Source organism: Grammomys surdaster, unplaced genomic scaffold (genome assembly GCF_004785775.1).
Source record: "Grammomys surdaster isolate TR1022 unplaced genomic scaffold, NIH_TR_1.0 126178, whole genome shotgun sequence".
Lineage (NCBI taxonomy): Eukaryota > Metazoa > Chordata > Mammalia > Rodentia > Muridae > Grammomys > Grammomys surdaster.
Window position 1 is genome coordinate 1,213,241 of NW_021620984.1, and position 8,081 is coordinate 1,221,321.

Sequence of the window (8,081 nt, forward strand, 5' to 3'; positions counted from 1 at the left end):
CAACTTTTGGAGCATTTGTGACTTGGTAACATTCTGTTCATGGAATCTTCTGGAAAAATCTCTGCTTTAGTTGTGTCCATAGACTGAGCTCATGCAAAAACAAGCTTCAGCTCCTGTCTCTGGGCAACCAAGGAACTGACCATCTGGACACATAGTTGATAAAGACTTGCAGCAAGCCAGAAATTCCTGGCAAACAGAGCCTAAAAAGATTCTCAAAGTATGTTGCATCCAAACATTGTCTTATAAACATCTTAGCCTTTACACACATACAAAACACTTAAAATTCCAATAGGATGCTGCTTCATATTCAATATTCAAGGGTGATGATTATGGTTAGTAATTTATTGACGTATTCTGGACATTTTTAAGTGTAATGTGAAGACCTCTTAATTACTACTCTGTGGGTACTGTTGACTAGGACAGGCTCTGACTGTCAAATGTTGCTGTCTCCTTAATGACATGGAATGAGAAATTAAGAGCATTCTCCTTAGCCAAATAAGCCCATGAAAAAAAAGTACAATTGTGGCCAAAATATAATTCAATCACAGCTGCCATTTTATGATGTTATCACTAAAAATAGCACATTCCGATGTTCACCCTGGCTATGGTCTAACAAGTCCATCTATCATAAATTTTGGGCAGTTGTACAATCTGGAAAATGGCCTCAAAGGAAAAGCACTTTCCAACTGATTATGTGGACAATTCCTTGTGTGGCAGGAGAAAAATTTTGACAGATAAAGATTCACAAATATAAGTCCTGTAACATGGATTCTGCATATTTAAAAAGGAATTAAAAGAGAATTAAAAGTTATTAAACTGCAACATTCCAAAAGAATAATTTTCCCCAAATAATCTTTCAAACAATATTGAATTATTTGTTTGGAGTCACTATTACACAAGACTTGGATGAATACAAGAATGATTTTCCAGTCTTTAACCAATAAGGATCCACACAAGGAAGAAGCTCAAATTGTTCAGGAAGGGAATGGAATGAGATATTTTCTTTCTAAGTGGAAGCAGCCTGACTCAGGAAGAAGATGAATCCTTAGAGACTGGAAGAGATGAAAGATGACAGAATCCAGGGCCACATGAACTCAGTTGCCCTCTGAGAGGTGATGATTGTAACATGACAGCTCCATGGAAAGAGAGGCATGGACTCTTCTGAGATGCAAGGAAGAATTTCCAAGGTAAAACCTCCTCCTGAAACTGTAGCTAGGGGTTCTGAATCTGTGAATTGAAGCCAGCATATAGTTAGTCATTCAATGACTGCTTCAGTTATAAATGTGTAAAGACTTTTCTTACCATTACTCTCCAAACTATAGAGAATAGCAATAAATTACATAACATTTGCTCTGTATTATATAAGTAGTCTAAAGATGATTTAAAATATTTGGGGAAATGGCTGCAAGTTACATGCAAATACAGCATCAGTTTATATAAACGATGTACTTGTACATTCCATGATTTTATCTGCAGGAGGAAAGGTGGTGTTGAAAGGACTTCTAGAGTTTTGAACAAATTCCAAGAAAGTCAAGATATGTAGCATCAAGAAGTTGGACAGCAAAACTTCTTTATGTGAATAGAAAGTCTAAGCTGAGAATACACTGTGTTCAGCCAAGCATCTTTGTCAATCGTCCAATCAGCACTGTAGCAAAGAGTTCCTTACACTTATCTGAGGTAACACGGAGTATTTCACACTCACTATTCTGAGCATGGAACACTTCAGTATTCCTGCATGCACAAATATGAAAATACAAGACACATAAGAATTTACAGGACAACATTGACCAATGGGACTCGGAAGTTCATCCTTTCTATTTTAAGCTGCATTCTATGGATCCAGAGAAAGTCAAGACTAAATCCATCGTACTAACAGAAGTCAGCTGCATAATTCATATCCTGAAATCAGCTTCTCTTCCTCTTCCATTTCACTTTCCAGATCACTAGCTCTGCTGTCTGAAGGACTTTCTCCTTGCTTCTTCCTTCACCCCGCATATAACCTATATGCAAATCATAGAGGAAAAAAAATAGTAGTGGATTTCCCATCAGAAATGGAAAGGCCCTCTGGAAGAAAAATTGTGTTTTTTCAAATTCTGAAAAAATATATTATTCGAATTCTGTTATTATTTTTTAAATTTTTAATGTATTTAATCAAAATGGAATTATATCACTTTCTCCCATTTTCCTCCCTCCAGCCTCTCCCAGATATTTTCCCCTCAACCCCACCCATCCTTTCCCACTCTCAAGTAGATAGTCCCTTTTTCTTTTATTATTCCTACACACACACACAAATACAGAGAGATTCTGTCTCTCTCTGTGTCTGTCTCTGTGTCTGTCTGTCTGTCTGTCTCTCTCTGTCTCTCTCTCTCTCTCTCTCTCTCACACACACACACACACATTGCCTACATTTAAACAAAGAAATATGATCGTATACTATTTTTGACATCCAACTAAAATTTCCCTGAGAAATGAAGAGAAATTTAAGATGGTCATATATGAAAGAACACCAGCAATTCTGCTGTTCAGGAATGATGATGAACTTGTTGAAACACAGAGTAAATGATACAAGGAATCTGGAACATCAGGGTAAAGGAAGAAGAACAAAGAAAGAACAAAGAATGCCTTAAATACAATAGCCTTTTCCTTTTAAAATATTTTTTTATCTTTTACTGGCACCTAGCAATTATGCATACTTATTGGGAACAAACACTGCACTGTTTCAATCCACATGTTATTTAAATTCACATATACAATCAATATAGTGATCAGATTGGGGTAGTTAGCCTATCTATTGCCTTTTTTTTAATTTAGCAAATACAAAAAAAATTTCAAAATCCTCTCCGCCACTTTATATTTGTATTTACATTTTGGTAATTTCACACATGGAAACTGTTTAGATATCTACCTGCTGCTTCTCTCCTCTGACTCCTGCTGGAACTCTCTTCTCTCATAAGCTTTCCAAACTCACGTTTTCTAACTCATTGCTATCTCTGGTCTATCTCATCTCTGTCTATCTATCTATCTATCTATCTATCTATCTATCTATCTATCTATCAATCATCTATCTATCATCTATCTATCTCTATCTCTATCTCTCAATAACTTACCTAGTCTACTTAGTGTGGCCTGTGTTTTACTGGATAAAATGTCTACTGCCTACTTTAAAATATATAATTGACTGTTATCAACCGTACTCTACTGCACTATAGAACATTATGGCCCAGGTGCACCCTTGCATTCCATATCCCCTTTTTATATTGCCATACCAAGTCCCTTCCCAAGATCTAATAGCCACTATACTACTATCTGCTTTCCTCTTGATTTTTAACTTATAATTGAAGTTGAAACAAAAATGACATAAATGCCTAATGTGGGTCTCAATGGTGTACAGAAAATATTTAAGACATTTATTGTAAAGTTGTGGGGAGGTTAAAATGTAAAATGAGTGTTTATTATATGTAATAAACATTTTTCTCTGGAGGGAAGATGGGGATGATCTCGGGATAGATGGGGGAGGATAAATCATAATCAAAATATATTGTATGAAAAATCTCCTCTCCTTTCAATGAAAAAAATAAAAGGAAAATCCTGAGCAGAAATGTTTATAGAAGTCATATTTGAAATATTTAAAAGCATAGCTATAAATTTTTTCCTATAGTAGACAAGGAGTTAATTACGCTGTGGTCATAAATAATAGAACATGTTCTGGATCTTTTAAAAAAATAACAAATGTTTGTATGTGTAGTGTCCTCGTCAGATTTCAAGAGCATAATGCTTAATGGAGAAAAACATCCAACTTCAATCACAAATATGATAGAAATTAATATTCTCAAAGATAAACTTCAATATACAAAGAAAAATTAGTAGATGCCAAAGGCTAGGGCTCATGGTAGGAAGAGGGAAGGGAATAGATGGGGGAGGATAAATCAAAATCAAAACATATTGTGTGAAAAACCAATCAAAATATAATTACAAAGGGTTATAGAAGAAATTTTTATAAAAGAATAGTTGTGTATTTTTATTGAACTGGTTTAAATATAAATTCACACATAAAATGCCATGTGAATGACCCACAGAAACCAAGTATTTGTCTTGTTTGAAAGGCATCTTCACAGAGTGTACCAACATCTAAGATACAGTCATGTTAGTTGCCTCCACAGGAAGAAATTACTGTTATTAGCCAACACATCAAATTTTGATTCTTAAGATACATATACTTCTGTCATGTGAGAAAGAATAAACTTTTAAACACAAAGAAATTGTTGTATTGCATGTTTTAGAAATATCTCTTTATAACATGAAAATAGACTTTTCCTATTATAAACTTCATAAGGAACTTCCCAATATAATTTACTAGATCCTGAGCAACACATTATTAATTTGAAGTTTACATTCCTATCAACAGCATACCCTATTAAAGGGAAATATGAGAGATATAGGATGAGTAAAAATTTTGTCACTATAATTACATTTTTAAATCCCTAAAGACCTGATTGATAAAATAGATATACATTATTAAAAGTAAGTAAATTTTCTATAGTCTTCAAACCACACGTATCCAATGTGATGGTAAATTTTTGCTGTCAACTTGACTGGGTCTAGAATCTACTAGGACTTAATATGCATATGCCTCTAGGTGGGTCTTGAAAGGTTTTCCTGGAAAGACCCACCCTGCAGAGTGGCAGACATCTTCTGATGTTAGGAGGTCCAAAAATAGTTTCAACTTTTTTCTGCTTGCTTGTGCTTTTTATGTTCTAATACAACTGCTATATCATTGCTGTTGTTGATGATGATGACGATGATGACGATGGCGATGGTGATGATGATGGTGATGATGATGGTGATGATGATATTACAGTTACTGCTGTGACTGCCATCATCTTTTGAGGAAACCAGAATTGAGGTGCTTCAAACTTCTAACATGAGCTGATGACCAGTGGCTTCTCCAGAGTCCTCCAGGCTTCTGCTCCACATTGGGAGTGTTGTGGCATCAAACCTATGGACTGCTTTTGTAGTTTGAAGAGTCGTTGGATCATCAGTCAGGTTCATGTAAGAAAATTAAATTTATATATATATATATATATGTGTGTGTGTGTGTGTGTGTGTGTGTGTATACATATATAAATATGTATATATATACATATATATACATATATGTGTGTGTGTGTGTGTGTATTCATTTATTCATTCCTCAGTCAGTTCTGTCCCTCTAGAGAACAGTGAATAATACACCCAGGAAATCAATAGTTACAATTGTACATTGAGTTGTGAACCATCTTCTCATCCTGATGACATATATTTTTCATTTAAATTATTATGTTTGTATATTATTGTAAGAATATTACCTTAAGTAAAGCTAACATTAATATAAAATCTTCATTCATAGTGGATTGTCACTGTACTGAATGAAAAAATTCTTTCAGACACTAAAATTTAACCAACTATAGAAGTATCCAGAATGCACTGGAATTCTGGGATCTCATAAGATGTGAAAGTACTTTTCCTGGCAAGGCAAGATCACATATGGGAGGGTGTCACCTTTCTGATAGAGCTCCTCCATTTATCCCTAGAATTCATCTGACATTTCTGTGATAGGAAAAAGAACAGCTGGAGTGTTTGCAAACTTGCTTCAGAAGAGCTAAGACAAGGAGCTTGCTGGGAAACAGTCTTCATCTGCCAGAGCACTTTCAAAAGATTACACTCCTTGTAAAAGTCATTCTAAAGTCAGGTTTATGCTTTAGTAGACAATTGCTTACCTCAACCTGACCCCTATTATTCCATATACTAAGCACAGTACAAACCTATTACATAAAGATGCTCTTGAAGTGAAATTTTTCTCTATTTCCATAAATTCTGAAAAGTCACTATAACAAGTCTTCAGTATTATAATGAAAAAAGACATTCAGAGTTGAAGATTCTAAAACTGATATATTTATAAATCTGATTCCTTTGAACCTTTAGAAGAATTTTTAAACAGTATAATCTTCTTTTAAAACCAAATAACATTTTACAACAGAATCATCTACAGACCCCTAACTATTTATCCTCCATATTTATTGTTGAAAAACTAAATGGTCTAAATGTTTAATGTAGCAGCTGTCTGTGAAGATGTTAAAGTGCTATCCTTAATTGATACTTCTTCATGGAAGTATTGTAAATTTTTGATACATAAAGGAACTATATAGCCACTTTTAAAGTGTAAAGGATATTTTAAATAGTGGCATTTAATATAAATGTCAGACGTTTATCTGACATGTTTATATTGTTTAACTCTGAATGACTTTCCTTTCATATTATACAAAAAATATAATCAGTTACATGAAGTGTAGCAATTTATATTAGCAACAGCACACCAAAAAAGTGAATGTATGTGAATTCAGGGGACAGATATTGCCTGTCCATGTGAAGTCCTTTTCCCTTCCATCCAACACCACCTTTACAAATGCTGCTGTTTCTTAGTGCACACCTGGTTTTGTATTTTCTGATAAATTTTTAGTTTACACATCGATCCTGCCGTTTTCACTCCCACATTGACTTGCCTGGTCAACTGAAAATTCACTGTTTCCTTTGCCTCTGTACCTTCTAGTCTGATGTCTAGCAGGCTTTCCACAAACATTTGTTCAAGGAGGACAATCCCATTTCCCACTCCAGTATCTTATGCTACTGGAAAATTTTAGTTATAAAAATCAAGATTTTAAATAATGTTTGTCTGTGACATCCAATGATTGTTCACATAGAAGGATGTATATAAAATTTATCATCTAATGTCTAGAGTTTAACAACTATGGAGTAAATGCAAGCTACAAAACTGTACTGATTTATTGAAAGGTAAATCAATAGTTGAGACCAAAGCCAACTCAAAAGAAAGAGGCGAGGCCACAAGAAGATGGATTTTCTGTTTGTGTGTTCTTTTTTGTTGTTGTTGCATTTATTGTGTGTGTGCATGCACTCATGTGCTAGAGCCTGATCAATACAGATGTGGATGCTGGAAGGAGCTGAAGGGGTTTGAAACCCCATAGGAAGAACATTATCAACCAACCAGACCCCCCCCCCAGAGCTCCCCGGGACTAAGCCACCAACCAAAGAATACACATGGAGGGACCCATGGCTCTAGCCACATATGTAGCAGAGGATGGCCTTGTTAGGCATCACTGGGAGGGGAGGCCCTTGGTCCTGTGGAAGCTCATAGCATTCCATAGGGTAATGCTAGGGCAGTGAGGTGGAAGTGGGTAGGTGGGTGGAGGAGCACCCTTGTATAGCAGAGGGGAGGGGGATGCTCTAGTGTGTTTTTGGAGAGAAAACTGGGAAGGAGGTTAACATTTGAAACGTAAGTAAATAAAATAACCAATAAAACTTTTAAAAATAGAAAAATAGTGTTAAGATCTCACAGATATCAAAATTAAGTTTTCTTTTCTCTAACCTCATTATACATAATGTACATATAATACATTTATATTATATGTACATATATATGTTATAACACTGTTTAATATAAATAGCTATTTTAAAATATTTATAGACTTTTTATCTCACATTTCTTTGTTTATTTCTGGTCTTTGCTTCTATATTAAGGTTTCTAATTTTGTGCTTTTATGAGTTTTAGGGGTGTGTGTGTGTGTGTGTGTGTGTGTGTGTTTGTGTATGTGTGTGTGTGCATGTTTTCATTTTTATTATGTTTTTTGTTTTGTTTTGCTTGCAGGTCTGTTTTCTAAAGAGAGAAGAAAAAGGCATAGAGTTGAGCGGATCAGAAAATGCAGGAGGACTAGGGGGAGAGTAAACTGTAACCAGAATATGTTGTATGAAGAAAAACGTAAATAAATGGCTAAGCACATACTAAATATTTTAAAAGAGCATCCCTTTGTCAGAACTTTCTCAGGATAGACAAGTTATAACACAATTGCCTGGCATGTACTATAGACTATATCTGGGAAAGTAAGGCAAAAGACCATATCCAGATTTAGGGATGGCTGTCCAGATTGGGTTCTATAGGTATGTTCAGATATCCAACAAGAATAAATATGTCTTATAAGTTAAATGTATATGTTCATCACAGGAGACACAAAATCATGCCCAAGAAAAAT

At 34.8% G+C, this 8,081-nt stretch overlaps 1 long non-coding RNA gene across 1 annotated transcript; it reads left to right on the plus strand.

The window, feature by feature from the left end:
- Window positions 1–4,984: 4,984 nt before the first annotated feature.
- On the plus strand, window positions 4,985–7,838 carry LOC114612656. The gene is made up of 2 exons (XR_003710067.1): window positions 4,985–5,049; window positions 7,700–7,838. It is a non-coding gene; the product is annotated as an uncharacterized LOC114612656 (long non-coding RNA).
- Window positions 7,839–8,081: the final 243 nt, after the last annotated feature.